Source organism: Cyanistes caeruleus, unplaced genomic scaffold, assembly GCF_971803275.1.
Source record: "Cyanistes caeruleus unplaced genomic scaffold, bCyaCae1.hap1.1 HAP1_SCAFFOLD_191, whole genome shotgun sequence".
Classification (NCBI taxonomy): Eukaryota; Metazoa; Chordata; class Aves; order Passeriformes; family Paridae; genus Cyanistes; species Cyanistes caeruleus.
The window spans coordinates 122534-144508 of NW_028255979.1; the positions used below are offsets into that span (position 1 = coordinate 122534).

The 21975-nt window shown below is 42.5% G+C and overlaps 2 long non-coding RNA genes across 2 annotated transcripts; both read right to left on the reverse strand.

Moving 5' to 3' along the window:
- Positions 1-8854: 8854 nt before the first annotated feature.
- LOC147645696 (uncharacterized) lies at positions 8855-10008 on the reverse strand. The gene is made up of 2 exons (XR_015282207.1): positions 9661-10008; positions 8855-9341 (listed from the first exon to the last, which is right to left on the reverse strand). It is a non-coding gene; the product is annotated as an uncharacterized LOC147645696 (long non-coding RNA).
- A 5080-nt stretch (positions 10009-15088) lies between these two features.
- On the reverse strand, positions 15089-16204 carry LOC147645697 (uncharacterized). The gene is made up of 2 exons (XR_015282209.1): positions 15895-16204; positions 15089-15575 (listed from the first exon to the last, which is right to left on the reverse strand). It is a non-coding gene; the product is annotated as an uncharacterized LOC147645697 (long non-coding RNA).
- Positions 16205-21975: the final 5771 nt, after the last annotated feature.

Below are 21975 nucleotides of genomic sequence, written 5' to 3' on the forward strand. Positions count from 1 at the left end.
ACCCATGGTGTGCCACAGCTCTTGCACGTCGTGCCTGGGCCACAAACTCCCGAGGACGGGGCATAGAGGCAGCTGGACAACTCAGGGGATTCACATGAAATAATCTGGATGCAGCTCCCTGTCACGATCCGCAAGGTGGGATTCGTGATGTGGTTCTTTTAGTCGGTCTTAGAGTACAAAAGATTATCAGCAAAGCAAGGACTTAAACAGCAAAACACACTTTATGGAGTGCTCATCAGCACTAATATGCGATAGAGGGAGAGAAAGGAGAAAGCAAAGCATAAGGAAAAGAGAGTAAGGGGATTAGAGCTACCAACGTCAAAGTCCACTCAGCCGTCCAACGATGCAGAGTCTTCTGTCCGTTGGGGAGATCTCAAAGGAAGGTAAGTTTGGGGTATAATTTTATGGTCTTCTGCAAAGCGAGGGGCGCAGGGCCAAAGCCAGAGGAGATTGATGATCATTGTGATGAATTCCATTGCGCGGGGAGCAGGTGTAGGGTACAGAGCGATCCATGTCTTGCAAGTCTTTGCTCACCAGCAGGAACGAGGGCAAGGTGTCGTGGAAAACCCATTGCACAGGGTACCACGCACAAGCCTCTGCTCACCAGCAGGAACGAGAGCCATGAGTCCTGGAGAACTCGTTGCGCAGGTTACCAAGCCTCTGTTCACCAGCAGGAACGAGGGCAGTGTACCGTGCAACCTCCTGCAAGCAATCACTGAGCAAACATCCATCTCAGCTAGGCCCAAAGCCCCAAACCAAGTCCCTTGTGATATTCAGGGTCTCAGTCTCTGTCCTTGAGACGGTTGTGAGACAGATGAGGGAATCTTCAGACCGTCTCTTACACCTACCAAATTCCAGAAACATCCCACAAAATCTTCACAACTTTCCACACAATCTCAGAAAAATATCTCAAACTACTTCAAGTCAACTCAATATCCCTCAAAAGTCCAAAAGCATCCCAAAAATTTCAGGAAACATCCCACAAAATTCCCAAAATTTTCTCAAAACCCTTCCAAATTACAGAGACATCCCACAAAATCTTGACAACTTTCCACACAATCTAGGAAAAATCCATCAAAATTCTTCATGTCTCCTCAAAATCCTTCAAAATTCCACAAAATCACATGAAATTCCAGAAAGATCCCACAAAATTCTCGAAATCTTCTCAAAACCCTGCCAAATTCCAGAAACATCTCACAAAATCTTGACAAATATCCACACAATCTAGGAAAAATCCATAAAAATTCTTCATGTCTCTTCAAAATCCCTCAAATTTCCAAAAAAATGCCACAAAATTCCAGAAACATCCTACAAAATCCCCACAAATTTCCACACAAACTAAGAAAAGTCCCTCAAAATTGTTCAAGTGTCCTCAACATCCCAGAACATTACAAAGAAATGCCATAAAATTCCAGAAAAATCTTGCAAAATTATTAAAATTTTCTCAAAATCCCACAGAATTACACAAAAAATCCCACAAAATTCCAGAAACATCCCACAAAATCCCCAAAATCATCTCAAAACCCTACCAAATTTCCGAAACATCCCACAAAATCTTGACAACTTTCCACACAATCTTGAAAAAATCCATCAAAATTATTCATGTCTCCTCAATATCCCACAAAATTCCCACAAAAAATCCCACAAAATTCCTGAAACATCCCAAAATATTCCCAAAATCTTCTAAAAACTCTACCAGATTCCAGAAACATTCCACAAAATCTCGACAACTTTCCACACCATCTAGGAAAAATCCATCAAAATTATTCATGTCTCCTCAAAATCCCACAAAATTCCAGAAACATCCCACAAAATCCCCAAAACCTTATGAAAACCCTACGACATTCCTAAGACATCTTACAAATAAAAGAAAACTTCCCACACAATCTAGGAAAAATCCATCAAAATTCTTCATGTCTCCTCAATATTCCAAAAAATTCCACAATAATCCAAAAATTTCAAGAAAAAAATTCCTGAAATCTTCTCAAAACCCTTCCAAATTCTAGAAATATCCCACAAAATCTGTACAAATTTCCACACAATATATGAAAAATCTTTCAAAATTACTCAAGTGTTCTCAAAATTCCACAAAATCTTATCAAATTCCGCAACATTCCAAAAAAATCCTATAAAATTCAAGGAAAATCCCGCAAAATTATTAAAATTTTCTCAAAATGCCACAAAATTATTGCGAGACCACCAGCTATTCACCAGCCTTCACAGAAGTAAACGTGAACGCCTTTTATTTCTACCTTTTGCACACTTATATGGGGTTTTACAGGGTCTGTGGGCTAAGCAAGCTACTATTGGCTAATGCACGCAGGTTTACATTTTTTGTCCTGTACACACGGATATTGTTTTGCTTTACTCTCTCTCCTGCAGGAAGGTTTCAAGGACTTTAGCCTTTAATATCACGACGTATTTCAAAGACTGGTTTGTGCAGACAGGCCCTTACTAATATATAAAATAGATCAACACATAATGAGCTGAAATAGAGAATTTCATCTTCATAAGACTTCTCTTAAAATGTTGCTAGGGTCCTTAACTTTGATGACATTAATTTTCTTTTTGTCCACCATTCCATATTGCATGCCAAATATTTTATTGTTAGAAACTTTATTCCAAGGCTGTAGGGCTGTGTTGGTAACACAGAGACCATATGATATCGTCAGTCATATCATCGGATAATGCCCCTAAACTAAAACTACTCCTACAAGCCTATGGGGCAGTCCCTTTGTAAATTTGTATTTCCAATGGCAATGTCCCTACATCCATTTAGTACAAATGAGTGCAGACCCTCAGTACTATCAAGTCATTGGGATCCACTAACCCAAGAACACTCGGTAGAGATATTTTCCAGCACAGCATCCTGCTAGGATGCACAAATGTAGATCTCTCTCTGCCTTCCCCAATGACTTTGAGCTTATGAAAATAAGATTATAGGACAGGATGTAAAATTTGGTGGCAGATAGCAAACACTGCTGTTTCTTCTTCTCTGGCAGGCTGTTCAAGGGGAAGTTTACTTGTAGTAATACTTTTTGGACCCAAAAAATAAAAGTAAAATTTAGAAAGGAAGTACCTCTGAGAAGAGATGAGCTCAGAATGTGGTTTAAAATGGCAGATAAACACAAGATGCAGAGCAGGTATTTTTCTTTATTTTTTTTTCACATTAATTGCAACAGGGGGAAAAGGTCCTACGTCCTTGTTCTGAATGAGACTCTTTTTTTCTTTTACAAACTGTGCAGGAGCGGACCTAGGAATGAGTTGGGGAGGAAAAAGGACTGAACTGTTCTTTACTTTTGCCTCTGGAGAATCAAAGTTGTGGCCTGAAATCTACCTGAGCCAAGCATATTTTCAGTTTGTAGAAGCTTATTCTGCTATGAATTTCTGTCTCTTGGCTGGATACTCAGCATCTCTAAGTGTAGAATCCTCCCTGGCACCGTATATCCTCGCCTTGTCCCTGCCACCACCACTAAACTATTTTCCTTTCATTGTAAAGTGAGTGAGATTTTACTCGGGTGGGATTCTGCAGAGTTAGGGAATGAAGGCTTTTTCCTTCTTCATTTTTTTATGATGAATTTCTTATTTATTCTATTGACACCTTCTGAGTGAGCCTTTCATAAGGGCTTCTGTATTTCACAGAGGCTACACCTATTTGGGTCTGAAGACTTTGATACAATTCGAATCACTTGAAAATCCAACCTGTTTGATTTGTATGGAAGGCAGCCATTCTCCCTGTTCCAAACTTCATAAAATAGATAATCCATGTTGAAAAAAATAAATACCTCTGGGAGATAGTTGAGACAGTGCATCAGGGTGATTCCAGGGATGGATAAGAAGACCATCAACTTCCTCATGCCATCAAACTTGAGACTAATACTCAGGTCTGCAGTTATAATTTTAATCCACAGTAATCTACAGACAATCCTTTATTATCTAAAAAAGCTAATACCATAAACTTGGAAGCAAGCTGAAGTTGGAAGAGTTAAGTGTCTTAAAAGCTCTTGTTTACAGCAGGATTGGAGAGCCTTTACATCTTGTAACAGTAAGGTTTTAAATTTGCAATCCTGACCTTGCAACTAGAAATTGGTGGCTCCATTGTTGCACTTGCAGCAGCCACATGACATCCAAGGAGAAGCGCATTGATCTAACTTCTGTGGAGCCAGTGGCTGCAAATACCATCAGGAAGTGCTGGACTGGCAGGACATTGGATGGATGCTCTAAGCCCACAGAGCTGGAAATATCAGTTCTAGCCACATGAGAAGTCCATTTATGGAATTCCAAATCTGTTCCACTATCTGTGCTCCTCTATTCTGTATCAGCTTGGTGAGGAGGTAGATGAAACTGTTGGGGAAAAAAAACACTTAAATTTAAAGCAGAGTAACTGTTCCATTATAAATTCTGAAGAAAAACCTGTGAGGCTCCCAAAGAAATCTTTCTTTGGCTTCCAGTAACAATTTAAAATGGACAACAAATCTATGCTGTATAATCTGCTTTGAATGGATTTCCTTTGGAACGTGTACTTCTTACTGAATGACAGAACTGCAATATTTTCACACTTGCAATTGCACCCTCCAATGGCCGCAGGAAATGCAGCAGCTTCTGTTTTCTGTTGCTTCTGTTTGTTAATGCTTCAAGGTGTTGCTCTGGATTTGTACCCAGCTGTCATGACCTTAGAAAGAGAATGTTCTAAAAATAGGAGTAAAAAAGCCAGAGAGCCCCTCCTTGCAGCAGACACGGGCAACATTGGATCTTAATTGTTTTTGCAAAGCATTCTAATGGGGAGAGGCAGATATCAATAATGGAAACTTCAGAAGGTGTGTGGCTGCTTGGTACCTTAGGCTGGATTCAGGAAGGGCCGTGTTACAGAGAGCAAAGTCAAGAGTTTGAATCAAGGAAGTGTGAGCTGCCCAGAAAGTCAGGGCCCACACTGCTCATGTGTATCAGGGGAAGGTGAGAATCAGGCCCATCTGCTGAGAGAAATGCAAGTTACAGCTTTAGCAGCCAAAGGATATGCAAATAAATGGCTTCTATGTATTGGAGAGCATTAAGCATGAAGTTAGTGTTTCATACAGGTGTTTGAAGGCAATGTAGGACTCCAGAGCTCAGTGTTTGAATTGCAACTTGAATTTCCTTATTTGCTGTTGTTTAGACTGCTCTGAAGTAGTAATGAGAAGAAAAAAATGAAAGAAAATGTTGTTTGATGGGGACTGTGGTAGGGCTTTCTTGACAGATTTGAAATGGCTTGAATTCATTAAAATCTCCAGGTGAGGGGAAGATTGTATCTATTCCTCTCTTTTTAAAGCAAATTTTCCAAGAGGGATCTAAAATTGCATTTGAGGGTTGGGGTGTGTTTTTTTTCCCTTCTTTCATGTGCAACCTAACAACTCCAACTTCACAGGCCTATTTAACATTTTATCCATCAAAATCAGTCCTTTGATTTGTGTTTTGGAAACTTGTTCATCTTGGGGTATTTGTCATCTTCTCAGGGTATTGAAGGTCCATCAAATGCTGCAGGTTTCATTCTTCCTTTAATATGGTCTATGTGCTGGAGTTTGACTCTTAAGCAGAACTCATTTTTTATTTTGCAGCCTAGCAGTTCTACTGTGGGGCTGTGGGCAGGTCAATTCACTTGAGAACGATGGGTAAATCAGCTCCTGGGAAGCTGTGCACTGCCGGGCCCCGATGCTTCAGCATGCTTGAGGTCAGCTTGGCTGTCTCCGACTGTCTAATAATAATGCAGAATAATGGAATTAAGTATTCATTTTAATTGCTGATCAATAAGATTTGTTTTCATCTAAATCTGCGTGCTAGTTTCTAAACCACTACAGTCTGTTTCATCAATGACCTTCTTGATTTTAGCTTAAGCTTTCTAGATTCTGCCGATCTTATTTTCTCGCCTGTCCCTGGGAGAGGAAGGGATGATGGCTGGAGGTTTGGCAGTCAGCGAGGGCCTGGCCACCACTACAGTTCTGGACTCTCAGCCTTGGAGATGTGATCAGGAATCTGCTGTTAGTTCCCAGTTTTGTATTGCAAAGACTGACCATGCTGCCAGCACTGTGTTTTATGAGTGAATTTTCATTTGGTCAAACTCCAAAGCAGCCTTAATTTTAAGGTGGAATTCTTTGTGGATGAGGCTGTGAAGAACATGGTGTTTATACTCCCATCCTAACGGCAGTACAGTAGAACAACTCCTAACTGATTTGGTAATAAAGACCTAGTTTTTCTTCACTAAACCTGCCCTAGCAAAATTCATAAGCTGGTGATAGCTATCTCTGGCGTGGAAAATCTTTATTGAGTTTATTGACAATTTAATATATGTTGTCAAGCTTTGTTGTTTAGTTTCTGTTTGTCCAGAGACACTTGGGGCTACTTTTGCTTCCTAAGGGATTAAACTAGCAAGCACTTAGAATCAGATATTGGGAAGATGGGTGCAGGAGACTTGGTAATTCACTTCAGAAAAACATAATAATGATGAACACTTCAGATGGAAATGATAGTATTTGACATACTATGTGAAATGCTTTTATATGATTTTTTCATTTTTCTTTTATTTTTAATCCTGGATAAGTTAAACGAGGCTTTTGGGGAAAGCATGAGCTGGATTTTATATTGAGTTTGATAACCTCTGATTCTGCTCTCGTTTCTCTATCTGCTGGGACTTGTAGCAAACTAGCTATGTCCATGTTTAATTCTGTAATAATTATCTTTCAAATCAAGCCTTTCTCACTTGGTGTTGATATATTTGGGAGAGGGAGGGGAATGGAGAAAAAAGAGCTACTTTCATGAATACAATTGAAATTTCATATTGCTGATTTGACCCTTTCCAAGATTCAAGTGACCACTGGATCAGGTTGGAACTGAGGGGATGACTCATGACTCAGGCAAAAAAACTACGTTTCATTCCACATATTAGGAGTTTTCTGTTGCCCACAAGAAAGTTCTGAAAAAAAAAAAAACCAAAAGAGAAATGGGTTTCAAATTTCCTCTGCTATTTTCTGGTGACTCTTCTTTCTGGAGATGCCTTAGCAAGTGTAGGACATCTGAAAAACTTGGAACTGCAACTTTATTGTTGAGGCTCTGATGAACATTGCTTCTGTCATCAAGTTCTTGTGTTAATACTTTCAACTTAGCTGAGTAATGTTGGTATCAGCAGACTGATAAAGCCATGCCTTCCTAATTTATAATGCATTCTTAATAAAAAAAAAAAAAATCTGTTTCTTCATGTATTTAATTACCTAGAGAGTATAAGAGGGAATGAAGTTAATACCGCGCAGATTTCAAGCAAAACACGGCTTTCTAATGTGCTTCAGTATAGGCTATGCACAAGTAAATAGACATGATCTTTAAGCTTCCGTTACCTTGAATTACCCTATGCATATTCAAATTCAGATTGATGAATGCTGAACCAAAAGCAGACATCATATAGTTAATTAAAGTTCTTTTCATTCAGAGGCAAACTATTTTCATTGCTTTGTTTTGAGGGTGGGTTGGTTTTGATGGGGTTTTTTTCTGCTAAGGCAATGGCAAGCATTTATTTATCCAGCTCCCTCCACATTTTCCACCATCGTTATTGCCAGTGACCCCTGCAGTGATAAGTGGTCAATGACCCTCAGCCAGGGTGAGCTGCAGGAGCCTTACAGACGTGCCTGTTCTTTCTCACAGTGGTAGAACAAGTGCAAGAGCACAGTGGCATTTTGCTAAAAGCTACTATTTTTCCCAACAGGTTCTTCTACAGGCAGAATCAAATGCTTTCTTCAAGAGCAACCACATCTTTTCTCTGCCTGAAAGGTTGTGTTTGTTTGGGTTTTTTTCTCTTCCCTTAGGTGAGAGATAAAAAAGTGAAGAGGAAAGCCAGTGGAAATGCCAAAAGTACCAACTGGTAGTAATTTGGTGTGAGTGTCTCCATTTACACTTCACACTTGCTCTTTGAGAACTTGGAGCTGTATTTAAAATGGATTTTGCTAGGTGGTCTGCTGCTGATGATCTGCATTTCTTCTTCCATTTCTTTGCTGTGCTTGTTTGCTATTGCTGCTGAATGTCCCCAAAAAGTAAAGTGGTGTGGAAGAGTTGAGGAACCAGCTTCTGAAATTCTAAAGCTGATCTGTAAGTTTTATTCCTATGGGATTTTTAAAAGTAGATATGTCATCAAAGTTAACTTTCTTCAGAAAGCAACAAGACTGTCGTCCTTCCACTGATACTCCTTTTATTTAACAGAGGTATTTGATGGTGCTGTAAAGGAGCAAGATGCAGAATGAATTTGAGCGAAGTCATTGAAACTGGGAGAACAGATAGTTGATTCCTACAAATCAAAAAACGGATGTTTTGTAGGCAAATGAAATCTAATCCTATTTGGAGGGTCAACAGGATAAATAGAAAGAACTAAATACAGATCTATATAGATAAACTCCCCCCAGAAATCTATGAAGCAGGACTGATAGCTGCCATAGCCCAGGCAGCCTGTGGATCTAATTGCCTGCCTGAATTCAGCCCTTGCCTGGATCCCAGGGGAGACGTCTCTGCATTTCTCTCCCAGCATTCCAGGGATGATCCTGCTCCTTTCATGGTGCCCCAGAGTCCTGCGAGCCCCCCGTCCTGGGGCCATCCTGATGCCTGCCGGGGCCTTTAGGGTCCCCCCTGACGTGTAGACAGGGTTTGACTCCAAGCTTCCTTGGAAGGTGGAGGCAGGTGAATATTGGCCACCTTCTTCTTTCCCGCTGCCCTCCATACTCTTGCAAACCCTGCTGGGGCACTCGGGCTCTCCATTGCAGGCAGTCTGGAGCTGCCATGCAAACCCATCTCTCAAGGAGTCCCCAGGTCTCAGGTGCAACATCAAGACAATGACACAGCAACGTGTAGAAAACGTGAACTTTATTCACTTGACTACTTCTAAAATCTACACTACAACGTTACTTGAAGACTATGGGGTAAGAATCTTAAGCCTAAAATACTTCAATACTTCAACTGTTTAGAATTGAACACTAAGGGAAAGGTCAACTTCTTGGGGGAAACGTGGTGGGGAATCCTACAACTAACAATAGGGGTGTGGCTAACTTCTAAGATGGGGAACGTCGCAGTGCCTGGGCTGGGCACTGGTCACACATTCCCCGTAAGGTTCTGAATTCGGAGTGCCACGCTGGAGGTCAGAGCTGCGGGGAGGTGCGGAGTCTCCTGCCAATGCCCTCTTTTGCCGCCGTCTTGGTTGTTGGTCTCGGCTGAGAGCGAAGGCACAACCGCATCAAGTCACGGTTGTGCCTCAGCAGCTGCATCAACTTCTTTGGACAGCCGTGTCTTCGATGGCGGCGGGGCCCTGCACGGCCTGAAGGGCTCCGGAGATTCCGCTGCAAGGCAAAGCGCAGGGATCCCCATGGAAGAGGCAGAAGGGCAGAGCGGGGCCGGCACCCACAAAGTGGGGCTGCCTTTGGCCTCGGAGACAGAGACTCGGGCTCAGTTGGGCTGGGCTGCCCCGGGGAAGAGGCTGCAGCATGCAGAGCTCTGGCCGCCTCTGCTTGGTGCTGTCCATGGGGCTCAGCCCCTGTGCTGGATTCCCCAGCCAGGAGCTCAGGCCCCTTCTGCCGCAGGGCATTGGCCAAAGGGTGCCCAAGAGGCCCTCAAGGTCTGCCCCATCCCGCCTCCCTGACCCCCCCAGCCCCGCCTCACCTCTCCCCGGCATCTCCGAAATCTTCTCTCAAGGGCCCATCCCATGGCCATGCCTATGATGAGCACGCCAACCAGCAGGACTGCCCAGGACACCCACAGGATCTGCTCAGGGTCCGTCTCCTCCGGGTAGAAATCCTCCGGAAGCATAGGAGAGGCATCCGTGCTCTGCTCGAGTTTGCTGGAAGGGTCGAGGGGATGGGCCAAGAGCAGCAGCACGTAAAGCTGCAGCAGCGAGGAAGAGCCGTGAGCAGCCATAGAGCTCTGCCGGCAGCACAGAGGCTCTGGGCGTCTCTCTGCAAGCAGGTCTGCCTGGGCTCTGGGGCGCAGCAACAGCTGGCGACAGTTGCCAGGCACCGTGCCGTCGCCAGAGGCTGTGATGTCACAGAAGCACAGAACGCCCTGGCCTCAGAGAGCCCTGAGAGAATGTTGAGTCCAACCTGTGAGCCATGGCGGCAAGCATGGCCAGCAGAGCGGGGCCCAAGCGCTGCGGCCTGGCTTGCCTTGCCCACCTGCCACAAGGATGACTCCAGCAGCCCCCTGTCAGGCCATTGCAGGATCTAATGGCCCTTTCTGGGCACAAGTTCTTGCCAACGCCCAGCGTAAACCTCCCTTGGCACAGCTTCAAAGCCTTGTTGGCATCTGCTCTCTCTTGTCCTTGCCCATCTGGCTGGCGCTGCCGTGTTGCTCACTGGCCTGTCTGTGGGAGAAGAGGCTGTGCCAATGAGTGCTGCTCAACTTTGAGGCCATCCAAAGGAGGATTTGATTGTGCCTGCTGTGGGAAGGAAGATGCGTGCACATGGCCACTTCTCATAGGTTTTACCGCAGATTTTCATCAACAGCTGTCCTACTGAAAGTAAAGTCTGTTTTAGTGAGTATTTGAGGGGTTCCAGAACACAATGGCATCTCAGGGAAATTCTGCTGGTTCAGTTCTACTGAAGTTTTGAGATGAGTTGCAAATCCTGAAAATTTTCTCCTTGCCGAGGTGGTAATTTCACAGTTTAGATTGTGGGGATATTGATTGCTCAGTGTTGAGGACCTAATGTAACTTTCAGCAGCAGAAATTTTCAACATCCAGTGATTGTCTTTGAGACAAAACCATTTGAAATCTTTTTTTCTGTGGACAGGAATTGCTTCTGTGATACTTCACATCATCCATTAAAAATTTGATGTCTGGAAAAAGTCCCGAGTGCTGTGTGATTTCCTTGGTCGTATTCTTTGGAATGGCTTCCCCCCCATTTTCTGAAGCTGGCCACAGAAAGGTAATAGATGGGTGAGAAGTTGTGAAAGGCCAACTGGTGTAGATCTTTGCCTCCTGTTTCGAGGTCTGTGGTGAGCTGTGAGTCAAAGAGCTGATTTGTCTCAGCTGGTGAAAACAAAATTGAACCTTTTTGCAGCAGGATGGATGGATAGAACCAAAGCACAGCATGGCTGGCACCAGCAAATGAATTAAAATGCATCCCTGAGATATGTCTATTGGATTATTCTTCTAATATTGTGGTAGTAATTATGATGTCTGAGTACTGAACAAGCAACAAGTACTGAACACCTGATTTGTAGTCAATTTTCTATCTCTAATGTAGCAAAGAAATTTTTAAGAATTGTGTTTTTCTCTCATGGTTGAGGTATGTGTTCTTCACGGGCTGAATCTTAATATCACTTTGTTTTTGTAGAAGAGCAGTTTCAGCAGAAGATGATTTTCCTTGCCCTCCTTTTCATTTTTCTTTTCTGTATTATTGCCTGGCAGGTTAACTTTTGCAAATTGCGTGCTGCAAAATGTTGCTACTAAGGATGGTTGGTGTCAAAAGAGGTTCTTTTCTCGCTTGAATTCATTAAAATCTCCAGGTGAGGGGAAGATTGTATCTATTCCTCTCTTTTTAAAGCAAATTTTCCAAGAGGGATCTAAAATTGCATTTGAGGGTTGGGGTGTGTTTTTTTTCCCTTCTTTCATGTGCAACCTAACAACTCCAACTTCACAGGCCTATTTAACATTTTATCCATCAAAATCAGTCCTTTGATTTGTGTTTTGGAAACTTGTTCATCTTGGGGTATTTGTCATCTTCTCAGGGTATTGAAGGTCCATCAAATGCTGCAGGTTTCATTCTTCCTTTAATATGGTCTATGTGCTGGAGTTTGACTCTTAAGCAGAACTCATTTTTTATTTTGCAGCCTAGCAGTTCTACTGTGGGGCTGTGGGCAGGTCAATTCACTTGAGAACGATGGGTAAATCAGCTCCTGGGAAGCTGTGCACTGCCGGGCCCCGATGCTTCAGCATGCTTGAGGTCAGCTTGGCTGTCTCCGACTGTCTAATAATATGCAGAATAATAGAATTAAGTATTCATTTTAACTGCTGATCACTAAGATTTGTTTTCATCTAAATCTGCGTGCTAGTTTCTAAACCACTACAGTCTGTTTCATCAATGACCTTCTTGATTTTAGCTTAAGCTTTCTAGATTCTGCCGATCTTATTTTCTCGCCTGTCCCTGGGAGAGGAAGGGATGATGGCTGGAGGTTTGGCAGTCAGCAAGGGCCTGGCCACCACTACAGTTCTGGACACTCAGCCTTGGAGATGTGATCAGGAATCTGCTGTTAGTTCCCAGTTTTGTATTGCAAAGACTGACCATGCTGCCAGCACTGTGTTTTATGAGTGAATTTTCATTTGGTCAAACTCCAAAGCAGCCTTAATTTTAAGGTGGAATTCTTTGTGGATGAGGCTGTGAAGAATATGGTGTTTATACTCCCATCCTAACGGCAGTACAGTAGAACAACTCCTAACTGATTTGGTAATAAAGACCTAGTTTTTCTTCACTAAACCTGCCCTAGCAAAATTCATAAGCTGGTGATAGCTATCTCTGGCGTGGAAAATCTTTATTGAGTTTATTGACAATTTAATATATGTTGTCAAGCTTTGTTGTTTAGTTTCTGTTTGTCCAGAGACACTTGGGGCTACTTTTGCTTCCTAAGGGATTAAACTAGCAAGCACTTAGAATCAGATATTGGGAAGATGGGTGCTGGAGACTTGGTAATTCACTTCAGAAAAACATAATAATGATGAACACTTCAGATGGAAATGATAGTATTTGACATACTATGTGAAATGCTTTTATATGATTTTTTCATTTTTCTTTTATTTTTAATCCTGGATAAGTTAAACGAGGCTTTTGGGGAAAGCATGAGCTGGATTTTATATTGAGTTTGATAACCTCTGATTCTGCTCTCGTTTCTCTATCTGCTGGGACTTGTAGCAAACTAGCTATGTCCATGTTTAATTCTGTAATAATTATCTTTCAAATCAAGCCTTTCTCACTTGGTGTTGATATATTTGGGAGAGGGAGGGGAATGGAGAAAAAAGAGCTACTTTCATGAATACAATTGAAATTTCATATTGCTGATTTGACCCTTTCCAAGATTCAAGTGACCACTGGATCAGGTTGGAACTGAGGGGATGACTCATGACTCAGGCAAAAAAACTACGTTTCATTCCACATATTAGGAGTTTTCTGTTGCCCACAAGAAAGTTCTGAAAAAAAAAAAAACCAAAAGAGAAATGGGTTTCAAATTTCCTCTGCTATTTTCTGGTGACTCTTCTTTCTGGAGATGCCTTAGCAAGTGTAGGACATCTGAAAAACTTGGAACTGCAACTTTATTGTTGAGGCTCTGATGAACATTGCTTCTGTCATCAAGTTCTTGTGTTAATACTTTCAACTTAGCTGAGTAATGTTGGTATCAGCAGACTGATAAAGCCATGCCTTCCTAATTTATAATGCATTCTTAATAAAAAAAAAAAAAATCTGTTTCTTCATGTATTTAATTACCTAGTGAGTATAAGAGGGAATGAAGTTAATACCGCGCAGATTTCAAGCAAAACACGGCTTTCTAATGTGCTTCAGTATGGGCTATGCACAAGTAAATAGACATGATCTTTAAGCTTCCGTTACCTTGAATTACCCTATGCATATTCAAATTCAGATTGATGAATGCTGAACCAAAAGCAGACATCATATAGTTAATTAAAGTTCTTTTCATTCAGAGGCAAACTATTTTCATTGCTTTGTTTTGAGGGTGGGTTGGTTTTGATGGGGTTTTTTTCTGCTAAGGCAATGGCAAGCATTTATTTATCCAGCTCCCTCCACATTTTCCACCATCGTTATTGCCAGTGACCCCTGCAGTGATAAGTGGTCAATGACCCTCAGCCAGGGTGAGCTGCAGGAGCCTTACAGACGTGCCTGTTCTTTCTCACAGTGGTAGAACAAGTGCAAGAGCACAGTGGCATTTTGCTAAAAGCTACTATTTTTCCCAACAGGTTCTTCTACAGGCAGAATCAAATGCTTTCTTCAAGAGCAACCACATCTTTTCTCTGCCTGAAAGGTTGTGTTTGTTTGGGTTTTTTTCTCTTCCCTTAGGTGAGAGATAAAAAAGTGAAGAGGAAAGCCAGTGGAAATGCCAAAAGTACCAACTGGTAGTAATTTGGTGTGAGTGTCTCCATTTACACTTCACACTTGCTCTTTGAGAACTTGGAGCTGTATTTAAAATGGATTTTGCTAGGTGGTCTGCTGCTGATGATCTGCATTTCTTCTTCCATTTCTTTGCTGTGCTTGTTTGCTATTGCTGCTGAATGTCCCCAAAAAGTAAAGTGGTGTGGAAGAGTTGAGGAACCAGCTTCTGAAATTCTAAAGCTGATCTGTAAGTTTTATTCCTATGGGATTTTTAAAAGTAGATATGTCATCAAAGTTAACTTTCTTCAGAAAGCAACAAGACTGTCGTCCTTCCACTGATACTCCTTTTATTTAACAGAGGTATTTGATGGTGCTGTAAAGGAGCAAGATGCAGAATGAATTTGAGAGAAGTCATTGAAACTGGGAGCACAGATAGTTGATTCCTACAAATCAAAAAACGGATGTTTTGTAGGCAAATGAAATCTAATCCTATTTGGAGGGTCAACAGGATAAATAGAAAGAACTAAATACAGATCTATATAGATAAACTCCCCCCAGAAATCTATGAAGCAGGACTGATAGCTGCCATAGCCCAGGCAGCCTGTGGATCTAATTGCCTGCCTGAATTCAGCCCTTGCCTGGATCCCAGGGGAGACGTCTCTGCATTTCTCTCCCAGCATTCCAGGGATGATCCTGCTCCTTTCATGGTGCCCCAGAGTCCTGCGAGCCCCCCGTCCTGGGGCCATCCTGATGCCTGCCGGGGCCTTTAGGGTCCCCCCTGACGTGCAGACAGGGTTTGACTCCAAGCTTCCTTGGAAGGTGGAGGCAGGTGAATATTGGCCACCTTCTTCTTTCCCGCTGCCCTCCATACTCTTGCAAACCCTGCTGGGGCACTCGGGCTCTCCATTGCAGGCAGTCTGGAGCTGCCATGCAAACCCATCTCTCAAGGAGTCCCCAGGTCTCAGGTGCAACATCAAGAAAATGACACAGCAACGTGTAGAAAACGTGAACTTTATTCACTTGACTACTTCTAAAATCTACACTACAACGTTACTTGAAGACTATGGGGTAAGAATCTTAAGCCTAAAATACTTCAATACTTCAACTGTTTAGAATTGAACACTAAGGGAAAGGTCAACTTCTTGGGGGAAACGTGGTGGGGAATCCTACAACTAACAATAGGGGTGTGGCTAACTTCTAAGATGGGGAACGTCGCAGTGCCTGGGCTGGGCACTGGTCACACATTCCCCGTAAGGTTCTGAATTCGGAGTGCCACGCTGGAGGTCAGAGCTGCGGGGAGGTGCGGAGTCTCCTGCCAATGCCCTCTTTTGCCGCCGTCTTGGTTGTTGGTCTCGGCTGAGAGCGAAGGCACAACCGCATCATGTCACGGTTGTGCCTCAGCAGCTGCATCAACTTCTTTGGACAGCCGTGTCTTCGATGGCGGCGGGGCCCTGCACGGCCTGAAGGGCTCCGGAGATTCCGCTGCAAGGCAAAGCGCAGGGATCCCCATGGAAGAGGCAGAGGGGAAGAGCGGGGCCGGCACCCACAAAGTGGGGCTGCCTTTGGCCTCGGAGACAGAGACTCGGGCTCAGTTGGGCTGGGCTGCCCCGGGGAAGAGGCTGCAGCATGCAGAGCTCTGGCCGCCTCTGCTTGGTGCTGTGCATGGGGCTCAGCCCCTGTGCTGGATTCCCCAGCCAGGAGCTCAGGCCCCTTCTGCCACAGGGCACTGGCCAAAGGGTGCCCAAGAGGCCCTCAAGGTCTGCCCCATCCCGCCTCCCTGACCCCCCCAGCCCCGCCTCACCTCTCCCCGGCATCTCCGAAATCTTCTCTCAAGGGCCCATCCCATGGCCATGCCTATGATGAGTACGCCAACCAGCAGGACTGCCCAGGACACCCACAGGATCTGCTCAGGGTCCGTCTCCTCCGGGTAGAAATCCTCCGGAAGCATAGGAGAGGCATCCGTGCTCTGCTCAAGTTTGCTGGAAGGGTCGAGGGGATGGGCCAAGAGCAGCAGCACGTAAAGCTGCAGCAGCGAGGAAGAGCCGTGAGCAGCCATAGAGCTCTGCCGGCAGCACAGAGGCTCTGGGCATCTCTCTGCAAGCAGGTCTGCCTGGGCTCTGGGGCGCAGCAACAGCTGGCGACAGTTGCCAGGCACCGTGCCGTCGCCAGAGGCTGTGATGTCACAGAAGCACAGAACGCCCTGGCCTCAGAGAGCCCTGAGAGAATGTTGAGTCCAACCTGTGAGCCATGGCGGCAAGCATGGCCAGCAGAGCGGGGCCCAAGCGCTGCGGCCTGGCTTGCCTTGCCCACCTGCCACAAGGATGACTCCAGCAGCCCCCTGTCAGGCCATTGCAGGATCTAATGGCCCTTTCTGGGCACAAGTTCTTGCCAACGCCCAGCGTAAACCTCCCTTGGCACAGCTTCAAAGCCTTGTTGGCATCTGCTCTTGTCCTTGCCCATCTGGCTGGCGCTGCCGTGTTGCTCACTGGCCTGTCTGTGGGAGAAGAGGCTGTGCCAATGAGTGCTGCTCAACTTTGAGGCCATTCAAAGGAGGATTTGATTGTGCCTGCTGTGGGAAGGAAGATGCGTGCACATGGCCACTTCTCATAGGTTTTACCGCAGATTTTCATCAACAGCTGTCCTACTGAAAGTAAAGTCTGTTTTAGTGAGTATTTGAGGGGTTCCAGAACACAATGGCATCTCAGGGAAATTCTGCTGGTTCAGTTCTACTGAAGTTTTGAGATGAGTTGCAAATCCTGAAAATTTTCTCCTTGCCGAGGTGGTAATTTCACGGTTTAGATTGTGGGGATATTGATTGCTCAGTGTTGAGGACCTAATGTAACTTTCAGCAGCAGAAATTTTCAACATCCAGTGATTGTCTTTGAGACAAAACCATTTGAAATCTTTTTTTCTGTGGACAGGAATTGCTTCTGTGATACTTCACATCATCCATTAAAAATTTGATGTCTGGAAAAAGTCCTGAGTGCTGTGTGATTTCCTTGGTCGTATTCTTTGGAATGGCTTCCCCCCCATTTTCTGAAGCTGGCCACAGAAAGGTAATAGATGGGTGAGAAGTTGTGAAAGGCCAACTGGTGTAGATCTTTGCCTCCTGTTTCGAGGTCTGTGGTGAGCTGTGAGTCAAAGAGCTGATTTGATGCTCTGGAGGTCAGAACTGAGGGGAGATGCGGAGTCTCCTCCCAATGCCCACTTTTGCCGCTGACTTGGTTCTTGGCCTCGGCTGAGAGCAGTAACGAAGGTGCAGCCGCATCAGGTCACGGTTCTGCCTCAGCAGCTGCATCAACTTCTTTGGACAGCCCTGTCCTCGGTGACGGCGGGGCAATATAAATACAATATAAATTCCAGCTCATGCTTTCCCCAAAAGCCTCATTTAATTTATCCAGGATTAAAAATTAAAGAAAAACTAAAAAATAACTTAAAAGCATTTCACATAGTATGTCAAATACTATCATTTCCATCTGAAGTGTTCATCATTGTTATATTTTTCTAAAGTGAATTACCAAGTCTCCTGCACCCATCTTCCCAAAATCTGATTCTAAGTGCTTGCTAGTTTAATCCCTTAGGAAGCAAAGGTAGCCCCAGGTGTCTCTGGATAAACAGAAACTAAGCAGCAAAGCTTGACAAAGTATATTAAATTGTCCATAAACTCAATAAAGATTTTCCACTCCAGAGATAGCTATCACCAGCTTATGAATTTTGCTAGGGCAGGTTTAGTTAAGAAAAACTAGGTCTTTATTACCAAATCCGTTAGGAGTTGTTCTACTGTACTGCCGGTAGGATGGGAGTATAAACACCATATTCTTCACAGCCTCATCCACAAAGAATTCCACCTTAAAATTAAGGCTGCTTTGGAGTTTGACCAAATGAAAATTCACTCATAAAACACAGTGCTGGCAGCATGGTCAGTCTTTGCAATACAAAACTGGGAACTAAGAGCAGATTCCTGATCACATCTCCAAGGCTGAGTGTCCAGAACTGTAGTGGTGGCCAGGCCCTCGCTGACTGCCAAACCTCCAGCCATCATCCCTTCCTCTTCCAGGGACAGGCGAGAAAATGAGATCGGCAGAAACTAGAAAGCAAAAATCAGGAAGGTCATTGATGAAACAGACTGTAGTGGTTTAGAAACTAGCACGCAGATTTAGATGAAAACAAATCTTATTGATCAGCAATTAAAATGAATACTTAATTCTATTATTCTGCATTATTATTAGACAGTCCAAGACAGCCAAGCTGACCTCAAGCATGCTGAAGCATCGGGGCCAGGCCGTGCACAGCTTCCCAGGAGCTGATTTACCCATCGTTCTCAAGTGAATTCACCTGCCCAGAGCCCCACAGTAGAACTGCTAGGCTGCAAAATAAAAAATGAGTTCTGCTTAAGAGTCAAACTCCAGCACATAGACCATATTAAAGGAAGAATGAAACCTGCAGCATTTGATGGACCTTCAATACCCTGAGGAGATGACAAATACCCCAAGATGAACAAGTTTCCAAAACACAAATCAAAGGACTGATTTTGATGGATAAAATGTTAAATAGGCCTGTGAAATTGGAGTTTTGATGGATTTTTCTGAGATTGTGTGGAAAGTTGTCAAGATTTTGTGGGATGTTTCTGGAATTTGGTAGGGTTTGGAGAAGATTTCTGAAATTTTGTCGGACGTTTCTGGAATTTTGTGTGATTTTCTAGAATTTTGTGGGATGTTGAGGGGACTTGAAGAATTTTGATGGATTTTTCCGATATTGTGTGGAAATTTGTCAAGATTTTGTGGGATGTTTCTGGAATTTGGTAGGGTTTTGGAAAGATTTCAAGAATTTTCTTTGATGTTTCTGGATTTTTGTGGGATATTGAATTTACTTGAAGAATTTTGATGGATTTTTCCGAGATTGTGGGTAAACTTGACACGATTTTGTTGCATATTCCTGGAATTTGGTAGGGTTTTGAGAAGATTTCAGAAATTTTGTCGGATTTTTCTGCAATTTTGTGGAATTTCTGTTTAATTTTGAAGAGACATGAAGAATTTTGAGTGACTTTCCTAGATTGTGTTGAAAAGTTTTCTCGTTTCTGTAGGAAGTTTCTGGAATTTGGGAGGGTTTTGAGAAGATTTCGGGGATTTTGTGGGATGTTTCTGGAATTATTTGGGAATTTTGAGGAGACCTGAAGAATTTTGATGGATTTTTCCGAGATTGTGTGGAAAGTTTTCAAGATTTTGTGGGATATTTCTACAATTTGGTAGGGTTTTGAGAAGATTTTGGGAATTTTTGAGGGAATTTTCCAGAATTTCTTTGGGTTTTTTTAGAATTTTGAGGGATTTTTGAGGAGACATGAAGAGTTTTGACGGATTTTTCGTAGATTGTGTGGAAATTTGTCAAGATTTTGTGGGATGTTACTGAAATTTCGAAGAGTTTTGAGAAGATTTCGCGAATTTTGTGGGATGTTTCAGGAATATTGTGGGAATTTTGTGGAATATTTTTTGGGGATATTGAAGAGATATGAAGAATTTTGAGGGATTTTTCCTGAATTGTGTGGAAAGGTGTCCAAATTTTGTGGAATGTTTTTGGAATTTGGTAGGGTTCTGAGAAGATTTTAGGAATTTTGTGGGATGTTTCAAGAGTTCTGTGGGAATTTTTGGGAATTTTGAGGGATATTGAGGACACGTGAAGAATTTTGAGGGATATTTCCAAGAGAGTGTGAAAAGTTCTGAAGATTTTGTGGGATGTTTCTGGAATTTGGTAGGGTTTAGAGAAGATTTAGAGAATTTTGAGGGATGTTTCTGTAATTTGGTAGGATTTTCAGAAGATTTCGGGGATTTTGTGGGATGTTTCTGGAATTTTTTGAGATATTGAGGAGACATGAAGAATTTTGAGGGATTTTTCCGAGATTGTGAGGACAGTTGTAGAGATTTTGTGGGATGTTACTATAATTTCGAAGGGTTTTGAGAAGAGTTTTGGAATTTTGTTGGATGTTGCTGGAGTTTGGTACGGTTTTGAGAAGATTTTGGGAATTTTGTGTGATTTTTGTGGAATTTGGCGGATTTTGAGGAGACAAGAAGAATTTTGATGGATTTTTCCTAGATTGTGTGGAAAGTTCTCAAGATTTTGTGGGCTATTACGTGAATTTCGAAGAGTTTTGAGAAGATTTATAGAATTTTGTGGAATGTTTCTAAAATTTGGTAGGGTTTTGAGAAGATTTGTGGAATTTTGTGGGATGATTCTGGAATTTGGTAGGGGTTTGAGAAGATTTCGGGGATTTTATGGGGTGTTTTTGGAATTTTTTCAGGTATTCTGGAGACATGAAGAATTTTGATGGATTTTTACAAGATTGTGTGGAAAGTTGTAAAGATTTTGTGGGATGTTTCTGGAAGCTGGTAGGGTTTTGAGAAGATTTTGGGAATTTTTAGGGAATTTTGTAAAATTTTTGGGGATGTTGACAAGACATGAAGAATTTTGATGGATTTTCCCTAGATTGTGTGGAATGTTGTTGAGATTTTGTGGAATGTTTCTAGAATTTGTTAGGGTTTCGAGAGGATTTTGTGAATTGTGTGGGATGTTTCGGGAATTTTGTGGAATTTTTTTGGATATGGAGTAGACATAAGGAATTTTGTGAGATTTTTCCTAGATTGTGTGGAAAGTTGTAGAGATTTTGTGGGATGTTTCTAGAATTTGGTAGGGTTTTGAGAAGATTCATAGAATTTTGTGGGATATTTCTGGAATTTTGTGGGAACTTTGTGGAATTTTGAGGGATTTTGAGGAGACATGAAGAATTTTAATGGATTTTTCCTAGACTGTGTGGAAAGTTGTCAAGATTTTGTGGGATGTTTCGGGAATTTTGTGGAATATTTTTGTGGGATTTTAAGGCATTTTGATGGATTTTTCCGAGATTGTGTGGAAAGTTGTTGAGATTTTGTGGGATGTTTCTGGAATTTCGAAGAGTTTTGAGAAGATTTTGGGAATTTTGTGTGATGCTTCTGGAATTTTGTTGCGTTTTCACAAGGTTTATCACAATTTGTGGGATGTTTGAGAAATTTTGTGGGATTTTCGTGGGTATTTGAAAAAATTTTAATTATTTTGCAAGATTTTCCTGGAATTTAGTGGCATTTCTTTGCAATGTTCTGGGATACTGAGGAGACTTGAACAATTTTGAGGGATTTTTCTTATTTTGTGTCAATTTGTGGAGATTTTGTGGGATGTTTCTGGAATTCTGTGGGATTTCTGTAGAATTTTGTGAAATATTGACATGACTTGATGAATTTTGATGCATTTTTCCTAATTTCTGGGGGAAGTTGTCAAGATTTTGTGGGATGTATCTGGAATTTTGAGGGATTTTTGTGGCATTTTGAGGAATTTTGAGGTGACCTGAAGAATTTTGAGGGATTTTTCCAAGATTATGTGGAAAGTTCGCAAGATTTTGTGGGATGTTTCTAGAATATGGTAGGGTTTTGAGAAGATTTTGGGAATTTTGTGGGATGTTTCTGGAATTTTGTGGGAATTTTGTAGAGTTTTGAGGGATAATGATGAGACATGAAGAATTTTGATTGATTTTTCCTAGACTGTGTGGAAAGTTGTCAAGGTTTTGCGGGATGTTACTGGAATTTCGAAGGGTTTTGAGAAAATTTTGGCAATTTTGTGGGATGTTTCGGGAATTTTGTGGAATTTTTTTGGATATGGAGTAGACATAAGGAATTTTGTGAGATTTTTCCTAGATTGCGTGGAAAGTTGTCGAGATTTTGTGGGATGTTTCTGGAATTTGGTAGGGTTTTGAGAAGATTCATAGAATTTTGTGGGATGTTTCTGGAATTTTGTGGGATCTTTGTGGAATTTTTTGGGATTTTGAAGAGACATGAAGAATTTAGATGGATTTTTCCGAGAC